Source organism: Microcaecilia unicolor, chromosome 9 (genome assembly GCF_901765095.1).
Source record: "Microcaecilia unicolor chromosome 9, aMicUni1.1, whole genome shotgun sequence".
NCBI lineage: Eukaryota > Metazoa > Chordata > Amphibia > Gymnophiona > Siphonopidae > Microcaecilia > Microcaecilia unicolor.
The window spans coordinates 34,158,013-34,172,623 of NC_044039.1; the positions used below are offsets into that span (position 1 = coordinate 34,158,013).

Here is a 14,611-nt window from a genome sequence, read left to right on the forward strand (position 1 = left end):
ACTTTTAATGTTGAGCACCTAATTCTCAAAGTGAACATAAATCAAACACTATAATGAAAAAGAAATGATGTTTTCTACCTTTGTTGTCTGGTGACTTTGTTTTCTGATCATGCTGGCCCAGTATCCGATTCTGCTACTATCTGTCCTCTTAACTCCATTTCCAGGGCTTCCTTTCCATTACTTCTTTACTTTTCTGCCTTTCTTCTTCATTTCTTGCCCTACATCCGTAGTAAAAACTGGGTCCTCCACAGACTTGATTGTCCAGTGGATCCAGCTTCTGCCTATTTTCTTCCTCCATGTGCAGTTTTTCTCTCTTCCTTTTCCCTCATCTCATCTCCTTCCTCACTCTTCCCTCCCCTCCACCCATGGCCAGCAACTCTCCTCTCCCCTGCCCTCCCCTCCATCCTCCCATGTCCAGCAACCCTCCTCTCCTCTCCATCCACCCATGTCCAGCAACCCTCCTCGCCCCTCCATCCAGCAGCCATGCGGAAACAGGAAATATGTCAGAAGAGGGCAGAGCCATGCGAGGGAAGGCTGGAGCCTGTTGCTCCTTGCAATGCCGGCGCCGCCCGATCGAGGAAAATTACAATATTTTAAGGTAGGGCGAGGGCAGGAAGGGGACGAGGGCTATCAGGCAGCTGAGGGGCGGGCAGACTTGAGATGATTGACGACGGGGGGATTGGGGGATCTGGCTGGAAGAAGGCAGGAAATGGCAGCTGAGGGCAGACGGGGAAGTCTGCAGCTCACAGGGTGGGGGCAGCGGTTGGGCTGGAGAGGCTTAGCCTCCCCAAGCCTCTTATACCGGGCGCCTATGCTGCCTTAACAATCCTTGCAAACAGCAATGTTCCTGCCAGGACTCAATTATTAAGGGCTCCAAATCTATGCTACTTCCCCTCTATCCATTTACATGTCTGCTTAAACAACCAAATTTTCACAGTCTTTCTAAATAGCTTATAATCTGCACAACTACCAGTCTCCTTTGGCAGGGCATTACTGTTTCTAGGAGTATGAGTCCATGAGAGTGGACCATGGAGCGATGCAAAGGCATTATAGTATTTTCGGTCTTATTCACCATCCCTTTCCTAATAATTCCTAGCATCCTGTTTGTTTTTTTGGCCGCTGCCACACACAAAGCAGAAGATTTCTACGTATTATCTACAGCGACACCTAGATCTTTTTCTTCAGTGCTGGCCCCCAATTGGACCCTAGCATCAGGTAGCTATGATTCGGATTATTCCTTCCAATGTGCATCACTTTACATTTGTCCTAATTAAATTTCATGTGCCAGTTGGATACCCAGTTTTCCAATTTTCTAAGGTCTGCCTGCAATATTTCACAGTCCACACGTGTTTTAACAACTTTGAATAGTTTTATATCATCGCTCTGATTTCCATATCATTTATAAATATGTTATAGCACCGGTCCTAAAACAGATCTCTGCAGTACTCTACTGTTCACTATCCTCCATTGAGAGAAATGACCATTTACCCTACCCTCTGTTTTCTGTCCAATAATCAATTCCTAATCCACACTAGAACATTGCCTCTTATCCCATGACTCTTTAATTTTCTCAGGAATCTCTCATATGGAACTTTATCAAATCTTTCTGAAAATCTAGATACATTACATCAACCAGCTCACCTTTATCCACATATTTATGCACACCTTCAAAGCAATGTAGCAAATTGGTGCCACAAGACTTCCTTTGCTGAACCCATGCTGACTCTGTCCCATTAAACCATGTTTTTCTATGTGTTCTGTAATTTTATTCCTTATAATAGTTTCCATTATTTTGCCCAGCAGTCTGTAATTTCCTGGATCGCTCCTAGAACCCTTTAAAAAAATCGGCGTCACATAGGGGTCAGCCAAGAGAGCTAGGAGGTTCATCTGACCTGCCTTTGGGCTGCATCAGTGCTGGGGCATTGCTTCCACCTCTGTTCTCCTATTTCTTGCCTTGATTTCTGCCATTTGTCTAGTTTCTGTTCTGGCCAGTGTTCTGAGTGAGGAGTCCCCCCTCCTTTTTGGGTGCTTTGGATTGATGTGCCATATCATACCTTACCTCAGGCAGCAGATTGTCTTGAGCTGCCCTCTCAATATTTGTGGGACCAACATCTGTCATGGAAGGTGAAGCAATACCCTTAAGTAAGCTTTACTTATGGTCCATTTTTTAATTAGATGATTTTATATACCGCCTTTCTGTGGTATAATCAGAGTGGTTTACAAAGTGCACTCAGGCACTTTCTCCATCTCTAGTGGGCTCACAATCTTTGAAAGTGACATCGTTTTCATTTATTTAAAACTTGATTATAGTTCTATTTCTGCATTACAGGTTAGAGCACTGTACAATCAAATAATAAAACAGTGAAACAGAAAATAATGCCAATAAATTAGTAAAGAAACAGTCATACAGCTAGCAAGAAGGCTAAGACTAAAAATCAATCCATACAACCTACCCCAGAGGAGACCAACAAAGTATCAGTGAACACCTGCCAGGGCCGCCAAGAGACTAAGCTGGGCCTGGGCAAACAATCTTCAGGGCCCTGCCGCTGCCCCCACCACCACCGCTGTTCCCCCCCCCCCCCCCCCTCCACCTGCTGCCACTGCTGCCCAACTCCGAAGCAGCAAACAAGAGAGAATGGTCTTCCAGCTATAGGTCTTTCTTCCTGCCGTGTCCAACTTCCTGGGAAGTAACTTCCTGTTTCTGCGAAGGCAGGGCATGGCAGGAAGAAAAGCCTGTGGCCAGCAGAGCAGTCTCTTTGGATCGCCGGCGCCAGACCCTCCTTGGAGGCTGGGCCCAGGGAATCTTGCATCCCTGTCCCCCTCTCAGTGGCCCTGACCGCCTCCAGGAACACTCCAAAAGCAGGTCCGAAAAAGTGGGCCTTCAATTAGGTTTTAAATCAAATAAGCAATAGTTTGCATCTCTAAGAAAGGGAAGATTGTTCCAGAGTTTGGACGCCAAGAAGAAAAAAGCCATCTTTTGGATTCCTAGCACACCTGTTTGGGAGAAGGAAGAACTAAGCGGTGGACATCTAAGGAGCAGAGGGATCAAGTGGGGGTATAGGGAATTAAAATGGAATTAAGGTAGGGTGGAAATCCTGAGTGTAGAGTTTTATGAGCAACGCAGTGAGTCTTAAACCAGATGCGGAATTTAACTGGTAGCCAGTGAACATTGATCAGCAATAGAGCGATAGACACATGATGTCTAGATTTAGAGAAGAAATGTGCGGCGGCATTATGAAGGATCTGAAGTCGACAAATTTGATGGTTTGTAATACCAGACTACATGGTGTTATTGTAATCTAAATAAGGTATTTAAAAGAGTGACCAGTGAATGAAGGGGGAAATCTAAAAATGTGGAAATTGAATGAAGGCACTAAAAATATTAAAAGGAAATTTTCCCCAATAGTGTCAGGTCAAACTCACAATTTCAGTCAGTTTATTAATTATATCAATGTGTCTACCTATAAATATATCACACTTTTCAAGATTCATAACAAATTTTTGAATATTCATCAACTGCTCCTTCATTCTCTGCATGTTTCAAACAGCACTATATGTCAAATTCACTTTTGTATCAGGGATACACTACTCTTTCAACATTTGGTCCTTTACTGTGTCAAGGCATCTAGATGTTCATGGAGGAGAAGTCCACAGATCACAATAAGGGAGATGCAGCTGTTTCCTTTCTTTCTTCCCCTCCCCTTTCACCCCTCTCCCTTCTCCTTTTCTATTTCATGCTTAAGACTGTCTTCATTAACCACACTGTAGTCCATTTTTCTTCCGATAGTGGGAATTTATTAACAGGCCACAGCAATATAACAACTGATTTCATGTTAACATTCAACTTATTCAACTTACATCATTATTAACATTCATAACCAATACATTAGATCAATATTAACATTCTTAACAAAATAAAAGAACATCCTAGCCTAAAGTAGCCCTATGCTCTTCTTGTCATCTGCTGCCCCGGAGCCACTTTGCTTGCTTATTTTAGGGTACCATTCTCCTTGCGCTTTGCATATCTCTTGCAATCTTCATTGTCAAATTTGTATGGCTAAGCCTCTCCGTCCAAGCCAAGGCTTGACCAGCGCCGTTTTCAGTATCAGGCCGCCATAACAAATGTGCCTGAACCACCGCTGATTCTCTCGAGTTCCCTCCCCGCCGTTCAAAGCAGGAGGGGTTCCATAAATGGCTTCCCATAGTTGCAATCCCCCACCTCGTGTAACAGTCGGGACCCTCATTATTATTGCATGTGCATCCCTCACTGCTGAGGGGATCTTGCAATAAAGGTTACTTGTCACTGAATGGCCCCTGTTTCATTACTGGCTCCCTGGGTATCTCCTTTTCGGTGCCGCTTGCCCTTCTCTTTCCTTTCCAGCTCCGCCCCCTCCCCTACTTCCTATTGGACCCACCTCCTTACTGTTTTTTCTCTTCGCCCCCTTTTTTCCCTCCCCGTCCTACTTGGCTTTCTTCCTAGCGCTGGCCCCCCCTATTGTGCACGCCAGTGATGGTATCGCACCCTGCCTCTTAATTAACCAGAAAGACTTTTGAAAATCTCCACACATCCCTGGGAGTGAGCAAAAAGAAACGACTCTTCTCTTTGGGATCCGTCTGTACTTGTGAACCAGAATGGCTACTGTCTGAGACTTAATGCTGGACTTGGTAAATCTTTGTTGTGATCTAGCATGACGCATCTTATTTTCCTATGATAATTTTCTTTTGCCTGCCACTCTGTATAAATTCTTAGTGGAACTTTATATTGTAGCTGCCCAAACCACAGGACTTCAATATCGGACAGCCCTCAGACACTTGCTTGTTAGCTGTTAGTACTATGGCATAAGAAAGTTTTGCATACGATACAGTTTCCTGCCCTAAAACTTCTAACTTTGAATTCTGCAGGTTGAGTGTCATCCATATCTTACGCAAAAGAAGCTTCTGGAGTTCTGCAAGATGAATGATATTGTTCTTGTGGCTTACGGTGTTTTAGGATCAATAAATGTAAATACGGATTGGTAAGGAAAAAGACTGGAAAAGAGTAGTTACACAGTGAAAACCATGTAAATTTCAATTTCTCTCCTCTAACCAGCTACAAAAAATATGTTGGATTCAAAAGTGCACAATTTAGCCTTATAAAGGTCCTTATCTTAGAAGTGGTAGTTATAATTTACACATGTAAATACCAGCATTTACATGCCTCTATCACATTCACATGTAAAATTCTTAATCCAGAAAGCCAGTATTATCACATGTGAATGTATGCTATTTGTAGATTTCAAGGGTGTAAAGGGAAAAGGATAAGTACATAAGTACATAAGTATTGCCATATTGGGACAGACTGAAGGTACTCAAGCCCAGCATTTTGTTTCGAACAGTGACCAAGCCAGATCACAAGTACCTGGCAAGATCCCAAAAAAGTACAATACACTTTAAACTGCTTATCCTAGAAATAAGCAGTGGATTTTCCCCAAGTCCATTATAATAATGATCTATCGACGTTTCCTTTAGGAAGCCATCTGAACCTTTTTTAAACCCTGCTAAGCTAACTGCGTTTACTACATTCTCCGACTGAAAATAATAAGAAACAGCATAAGGAATGTCAAGTCAAATGCAAAGCGCTCATAAGGAAGGCTAAGAGGGACTTCTAAAAAAGATTGCGTTGGAGGCAAAAACACATAGTAAAATTGTTTTTAGGTATACTAAAAGCAAGAAGTCGGCAAAAGAATCGGTTGGACCGCTAGATGACCGAGAAGTAAAAGGGACGATCAGGAAGACAAAGCCGTAGCGGAGAGATTAAATGAATTCTTTGCTTCTGTCTTCACTGAGGAAGATTTGGGTGAGATAACGGTGCCGGAAATGGTATTCGAAGCTGACAAGTCGGAGAAACTTAATGAATTCTCTGTAAACCTGGAGGATCTAATGGGGAAGTTCTACAAACTGAAGAGTAGCAAATCTCCTGGACCGGATGGTATTCATCCCAGAGTACTGATAGAATTGAAAAATGAGCTTGCAGAGCTATTGTTAGTAATATGTAATTTATCCTTAAAATCGAGTGTGGTACCGAAAGGTTGGAGGGTGGCCAATGTAACGCTGATTTTAAAAAAGGTTCCAGAGGAGATCTGGGAAATTATAGACCGGTGAGTCTGACGTTGGTGCCAGGCAAAATGGTAGAGACTATTATTAAGAACAAAATTACAGAGCATATTCAAAAGCATGGATTAATGAGACAAACTCAACATGGATTTAGTGAAGGGAAATCTTGCCTCACCAATCTACTACATTTCTTTGAAGGGGTGAACAAAACATGTGGATAAAGGTGAGCCAGTTGATATTGTGTATCTGGATTTCCAGAAGGCGTTTGACAAAATACCTCATGAAAGACTCCAGAGGAAATTGGAGAGTCATGGGATAGGAGGTAGTGTTCTATTGTGGATTAAAAACTAGCTAAAAGATAGAAAACAGAGAGTAGGGTTAAATGGTCAGTATTCTCAATGGAGAAGGGTAGTTGGGGTTCCCCAGGGGTCTGTGCTGGGATCGCTGCTTTTTAACATATTTATAAATGATCTGGGGTGGGGAGCTCATGTAGATGGGCGATCTGGAACGCTTTAAAGGCTTTCAGAGATCGGCTGTCCAACCAAATCATTTTAATTCAGACAATCAGGTTGCCATGTATTACTAGTCTTTCACAGGCTGCAGCATCTATACTTTGGTTCGGATTGCACCAGATTTCATGTCCTTCTACTTTATGAGAGTTTCAGAGGAACATCTATATGCGCCAATTTGAAGACCCCTGAAGAAGGCCTTTTGGCCGAAACACAGACCGTGTAGGGTCCAAATAAAACTTCTTTGGTGCTCTTACCATCTGTGGTTTCAGTCTGGTCTTTTTGGTCTTCTTCCGCTTTTGTTGTTGTTTTGTGCGTTTGCCATGTTACACCAACAAGCAGGGAGGCACCAGATCTCACCCTCTGTGTCAGAAAGCCGACCAGCTGTGGCTTTGGGTTCGTTGTCACGGCATGTTCCTCCAAGCCACTTATCTGGCAGGCGTAAACAACAGTCTGGCCGACAGGTTGAGCAGGATAATGCAACCTCACGAGTGGTCACTGAACATGGGCATAGTCCGCAAGATCTTCCGAGCGTGGGGCACCCCCTCGGTGGATCTTTTTGCCATTCAGATCAATCACAAGGTCCCTCAGTTCTGTTCCAGGCTTCAGGCCCACAACAGATTAGCATCAGATGCCTTTCTCCTGCATTGGGGGACAGGCCTTCTGTATGCGTATCCCATACCTCTAGTAGGGAAGACTTTGCTAAAACTCAAGCAAGACTGCGGAACCATGATTCTGATTGCACTCTTCTGGCCGTGTCAGATTTGTGAAGAACCGTGGAGATTGGACTGTTTTCCAACCCTCATCACTCAGAATGAGGGGTTGCTTCTACATCCCAACCTCCATCTCTGGCTCTCACGGCCTGGATGTTGAGATCTTAGAATTCGCCTCCTTGGGTCTTTCAGAGGGTGTCTCCCAAGTCTTGCTTGCTTCCAGAAAAGATTCCACGAAGAGGTGTTACTCTTTCAAATGGAGTAGGTTTGCCCTCTGGTGTGACAGCAAGGCCCTAGATCCTCTTTCTTGTCCTACACAGACCCTGCTTGAATACCTTCTACACTTGTCAGAGTCTGGTCTCAAGACCAATTCTATAAGAGTTCACCTTAGTGCGATTAGTGCTTATCATCGCCGTGTAGAGGGTAAGCCTATCTCTGGACAGCCTTTAGTTGTTTACTTCATGAGAGGTTTGCTTTTGTCAAAGCCCCCTGTCAAACCTCCACCAGTATCATGGGATCTCAATGTCGTTCTCACCCAGCTGATGAAAGCTCCTTTTGAGCCACTGAATTCCTGTCATCTGAAGTACTAGACCTGGAAGGTCGTTTTCTTGGTGGCTGTTACTTCAGCTCGTAGAGACAGTGAGCTTCAGGCCTTGGTGCATGCACCTTATATCAAGTTTCATCACAACAGAGTAGTCCTCCGCACTCACCCTAAGTTCTTGCCTAAGGTGGTGTCGGAGTTCCATCTGAACCAGTCAATTGTCTTGCCAACTTTCTTTCCCCGTCCTCATACCCGCCCAGGCGAAAGCAGTTTGCACACCTTGGACTGCAAGAGAGCATTGGCCTTTTACATGGAGTGGACCAAGCCCTTTAGACAGTGTGCCCAGTTTGTTTCTTTTGATCCCAACAGTAGGGGAGTCGCCATCGGGAAACGAGCAATCTCCAATTGGCTAGCAGATTGCATTTCCTTCACTTACGCCCAAGCTGGGCTGACTCTGGAGGGCTATGTCATGGCTCACAATGTTAGAGCCATGGCTGCGTCAGTGGCTCACTTAAAGTCAGCTTCCATTGAAGATTTGCAAGGCTGCAACTTGGTCATGAGTCCACACATTCACATCTCACTACTGCCTTCAGCAGGATACCCGACGTGACAGTCGGTTTGGCAGTCGGTGCTGCAGAATCTGTTCGGGGTTTAGAATCCAACTCCACCCCCTACACCCATTTTTGTTCTTCCAGGCTGCACTCTTAGTTAGTTGTTTATGGTTTCAGGCAATCTCTGTTATGTCCTAGCCGTTGCGAGGCCCAATTGACCAATGTTCATTGTTTTGAGTGAGCCTGGTTGCTAGGTATACCCCACATGTGAGAACAAGCAGCCTGCTTGTCCTCGGAGAAAGCGAAGATACATACCTGTAGCAGGTATTCTCCGAGGACAGCAGGCTGATTGTCTCACAAACCCACCCACCTCCCCTTTGGAGTTGTTGTTTGTTTATTATTTACTTTTTGATTAAACTGAGCAGGAGCGCTCATGCGACGGACAGGAAGTCACCTAAGTATGCGCGCTGCGCGTGGTTCGCATGCCAGAAGGCTCTGGCAAACTTTTAAATTTTTTGCTTGCAAAATGTCGGTTCCCGGGCCGACGCAGACATCAACCCACATGTGAGAACAATCAGCCTGCTGCCCTCGGAAAATACCTGCTACAGGTATGTATCTTCGCTTTTCTGGGATAAGCAGTATAAAATGTTTTGTACTTTTTTGGGATCTTGCCAGGTGTATTGTGACCTGGATTGGTCACTGCTGGAAACAGGATGCTGGCTTGATGGACCTTTGGTCTCTCCCAGTATGGCAATACTTATGTACTTATGTAACAAATTCCAGAGTTTAATTACACATTGAGTGAAGAAAAATTGCTCCGATTTGCTATACTGCCTTTATGTGGTATAATTAAAGCAGTTTACTTGTATATATACAGGTACATTCTCTGTCCCTGGGCTCACAATCTAAGTTGTGTGGTTTGGGTATGATTTGGGCAAGAGTGTGAAAGATGCATGGGATATATTGAAAACAGTGGAACCCAGAACAGAATCTAGAGGCCATCCTGGAAAAAAATGGTAACTTTCCTTAACCCTAATTTCTTCATATTCATAATATTCTGTTTCAATGCAGGCGGAATCTGAGTGCTCCTCCTATGCTTCATGACCCAGTATTAATAAGATTGCTCAGAAGTACAATAAATCTCCTGCACAGGTGTCCATTCGCTACACCATCCAACGTGGCCTTGTTGCCATTGTCAAGAGTTTCACCCCAAGCGAATTGAGGAAAACTTTCAGGTAAGCTAGAGATAAGAATATTTATTTGTTTGGAGTTTGTTGCACCTTTTTCAGTACAGCTCAAGGTGAGTTACATTCAGGTACACTGGGCAGTTCTCTCTCTCTGGAGGGCTTGTAATCTAATTTTGTACCTGAGATCAAGGGCGTCGCCAGACAGCAGATTTTGGGTGGGCCTAGGCAAGAAGTGGTGGGCACCAAATGTTCTCCTCCCCCCCCCCCCCCCCCCCCACTACCAAAAAAATATCTCAGCTGGTGGGAAAATGCTTCTCTCCACCTTGGTAATCTGCAGCAGGCATGTGCAGGTGCCAGTATTGTGGACAGCAGCATTTTCATTATCATCAGGGGGAAGTCTTCAGCCTACCGCTAAACATGTACTACTGTTGGGTGGACCCTGGCCCACCTGTAACTATGCCACTGCCTGAGATAATGGAAGGTTAACTGACTTGCCCAAGATCACAAGGTGCACTAGTGGAATTTGAACTTGTCACCTCTGGATATCAAGACTGGTGCTCTAACTCCTAGGCTACTCCTCCACTCTGCCATAGGAATATCTAAATGGTAACTACCCTGCCATTTTTGTTAAACTGTACAGTGCTGCGTAACCCTAGTAGCGCTCTAGAAATGTTAAGTAGTAGTAGTAGTAGCAGGGCAGCCATGATTTAGTTCTGGCTTAGATCTCCTTAATACAAAAGCATCTTGGTGGGTCAAGTTGTCATCCATAGCATTTGAAGGTACACATTGAGTGATTTTTGTTTTCCTTTCCCAGAATAGTTTCAGGAGAATTTTATTTGACAAAAGAAAAAGCAATCTTTTCAGGTGGAAAGCAATTTAAAAATAAATCATTCAGGGGGCCCTTTTACCTGTAGGTTCCATCTTCCTATGACCAATTATATTTTATTATTTTTCTACTTTCTATTTTGAAAATTATATCTATGACCAAGTGTTATTTTACTTATTTTTTCTACTTTCTATTTTGAAGAAAAAAAAAAATATATGTAAATTACAAGTTGCCAAGAGGGCCATTTTCGAAAGAAACGTCCAAGTTGCGATTTGGATGTCTTTGCAAAACGTCAAAATCCAAGGGCGGGGAAACCCGTATTTTCGAAAAAAGATGGACGTCCATCTTTTGTTTCAAAAATACCGTCAGAGAAGTCCAAATCGTTAAATTTGGACGTCCCTAGATTTGGATGTCCTTGGATCTGGATGTTTCTGACTTTCGGCGATTTTCGAAACCCAAAGACATCCATGTCAAAAACGTCCAAATGCAAGCCATTTGGACTTGGGAGGAACCAGCATTTGTAGTGTACTGGTCCCCCTGACATGCCAGGACACCAACTGGGCACCCTAGTGGGCACTGCAGTGGACTTCATAAATTGCTCCCAGGTACATAGCTCCCTTACCTTGTGTGCTGAGCCCCCCAACCCTCCCCCCAAAACCCACTACCCACAACTGTACACCCACTACAATAGCCCTTACAGGTGAAGGGGGCCACCTATATGTGGGTACAGAGGGTTTGTTGGGTTTTGGAGGGCTTGCTGTTTCCTCCCAAATGTAACAGGTAGGGGTATGGGCCTGGGTCCATCTGTCTGAAGTGCACTGCACCCATTAAAACTGCTTCAGGGACCTGCATGCGCTGTTATGGACCTCAGTATGACCATAGAGGCTGGCACGTAATATTTTTAAAAATGTTTTTTGAGGGTGGGAAGGGTTAGTGACCACTGGGGGAGTAACGGGAGGTCATCCCCGATTCCCTCTAGTGGTCATCTGGTCATTTCAGGCACCTTTTTGTGCCTTATTCGTAATAAAAGCACGTCTGGGTGAAACGACCAAGTGTTAGTCATGGACGTCTCTGCTTTTTCCATTATGCTCAACGACACGCCCCCTTGAAATTTGTTCATCCTTGCGACGGACTGCAGTTGGAGACGTCCAAAATGCGGTTTTGATTATACTGATTTGGACGTCTCTGTGAGAAGGATGCCTATCTTCCCTTCTCTTTTGAAAATGAGCCTGATAGTAAGCTGTAGATAAAAGAAGATATATTCCACATTGAGGTTAAGAAACAAGGACGCACATATGCAGATGCTCATGGCCCCATGCCAGCAACAATGACACCTCTACTGCTGCCCTCAAAATTGTGCCCATAGCAGATGCCTAGTCCTCCTAGTGGTCAGGCATTTTATAAAATATACAGTTCATGTTTACTTTACATGCAAACATACCTGCTTCCAAGCGAGTGTATACGTCCATGGCTTTGTTTCTGCTGTTTTTCTGAGGCCATTTTATAAAGACACATGGAGGGGTATTTCAAAAGGATGTCCAAGTCGGAACATCTTAAATAGATGTCCATCTCGCATATATTTTTGAACAGGAAATATGTCAAGATTTCCTGTTCAAAAATATGTGAGTGGATGTCCATATGCTGGAAACGTCCAGCATGAGCATCTATTTTACAAACTTGAATGTCTAATTATGAATTTATTTATTTTACATTTGTATCCCCATTTTCCCACCTATTTGCAGGCTCAATGGGCTTACATAGTACTGTAAAGGCGTTAGCCATTCTGGTATGAACAAATACAGTAATGTGTGGTAGAATAAGATTTGTGTACAGACACATTAGGGACTCGTAGGGGAAGAGAATTGTAGGGGAAGAGTTATTATATGTCCCTTACGAGCTTTGGTTTCATTGTGTTGCAGGGTACAGGCATTTAAGTTGGGTCAGTAGGGTATGCCTTTTTGAACAGGTTAGTTTTTTAATGATTTCCGGAAGTTATAGGTGATCATAATTTGTTTTCACGGCTTTTGGTAATGTGTTCCATAGTTGTGTGCTTATGTAGGAAAAGCTGGATGCATAGGTTGATTTGTATTTGAGTCCTTTGGTAGTGGAGATTTAGGTATGTTCATGTTGATCCTGTTGTGTTTGGTTCATGTTGATCCTGTTGTGTTTCTGGTTCGTAGGTCTGTCATGTATCCCGGGCTTCACCATAGATAATTTTAAGAACCAAGATGCAGATTTTGAAAGCATGCGTTCTTTGATTGGGAGCCAGTGCAGTTTTTCTCGGAGGGGTTTGGCGCTTTCGAATCACGTTTTTCCAAATATAAGCCTGGCTGCCGTGTTTTGAGCGGTCTGAAGTTTCTTTATAATTTGTTCTTTGCATCCCACATAAATTCCGTTGCAGTAGTCTACATGGTTCTTAGTACCATTGATTGTATCAAGTTGCGAAATGTTTCCCTCGGGAAAATGGTTTCACGCGTTTGAGTTTCCACATTGAATGGAACATTTTCTTTGTTGAGATTTCACTTGGTTCTCTAGTGTGAGGTTACTGTCCATTGTAACATTGAGAATTTTCAGGCTGTCTGAGAAGGGAGGGTATAATCTGGGGTGTTGTTTGTGGGTTTGTTCGTATTGTATTGGGATGAGGGGATGAGACAGTGTGTTTTTTCTGTGTTGAGTTTAGTTGAAATGCGTTTGCCCAGGAGTCCATGATATTCAAGCTGAGCTTGATTTCGTTGGTGACTTCTGTCAGATCACGTTGTAAGGAATGTATATTGTGACATCGTCTGCATAGATGAAAGGGTTAAGGCCTTGGTTGGATAGAATTTGACTAGTGGGGTCATCATTAGGTTGAAAAGGATCGGTGATAGTGGTGATCCTTGAGGTACTCCGCATTCTGCTTTCCACGGTGGTGAAATGTTTGAGCTTGATTTCACTTGATATGTTCTAGTGGTTAGGAAACCCTTGATCCAACTAAGTATGTGTCCGCCAATCCCGAAGTAATCTAGAAGTCTTAGTAGTATTTTATGGTTTACCATGTCAAACGCACTGGACATGTCGAATTGGAGGAGAAGTATGCTTTGCCTGTTGCTATTCCCTGCTTGAATTGGCTAGGAGGGTAATTTAGTACTGGAATCCTGATTGTGATTCATGTAATATTGTGAATTTGTTTATGTAATCAGTAAGTTGTTTGGTTCCATGCTTTCCATCAGTTTGACCACCAATGGGATTGATGCTACTGGGCGGTAGTTAGTGATTTCGTTTTATTTTTTCTTGGGATCTTTTGGTATTGGGGGTGAGTAGGATGTTGCCATTTTCCTTAGGGAAGAGACCTAGTTGAAGCATGTAGTTTAAGTGGGATGTAACGTCTGCTATGAAGTTGTGGGGGGTGGATTTTATTAGGTAGCTGGGGCAGGTATCCAATTTACAGTGAGAGTTGGAGAACCTATTAGTTGCCTGGCTGACTGTTTCTGCAGTGAGGAGAGTGAAGTTTGACCAGGTTCGGTCCGCTGGGAATTCACCAGGGGTTGGGTCCAAGCCAGTGATGAAATTTTTGATATCGGTATTGTCCTGAGGTAGCATGTTACATAGGTTTGCAATTTTTTCATTGAAGTATTTAGCAAGGTTGTCTGCAGATGGGATGTCTGTATTGGTTGTGGTGACAAGGTGAATGTCTAGTAGTTTGTTCACGAGTTGGTATAATTTCTTTGGTGTCTTTGTAATCTGGTCCTATTGTAGTTTTATAGTATGACCTTTTGGTCTATCTTATTGCGTATTGTATTTTCTTTGTATTTATTTCCATGCGTTGAGTGGTGTGTTCGTCTTTATTTTTTTCCAAGCTCATTCGAGTTTCCTGGATTGTGTTTTTATTTTTTTCAGTTCTACGTTGAACCACGGTATTGAGTTATGCCTACTTGAGGTTGTTGTTCGTAAGGGTGCTATTTCATCCAGTATGCTTCTGCATCTTTTATCCCATTCTGAGAGGTAGTATATAGAGTCTGTTTGTGCTGTCCATTCATTTTTGTATATTTGTTGCCAGAATGTTTCCAAGTCTATTTGGCCTCTTGTGCTGTAGGTTGTATGTTCTTGTATACATGAACCCTATTTCCGCCATTTTAGGGATAGGTTTAGTTTGTAGTGGTCGGTCCATGGTGTTTCTGTCCATTTAATTTCTATTATTAGTAGGTTCTGGTC

The 14,611-nt window shown here is 43.4% G+C and overlaps 1 pseudogene; it reads left to right on the forward strand.

Annotated features, from left to right (window-relative positions):
- Positions 1-14,611, forward strand: part of LOC115477555 — an 86,315-nt pseudogene that overhangs the window by 46,842 nt on the left and 24,862 nt on the right.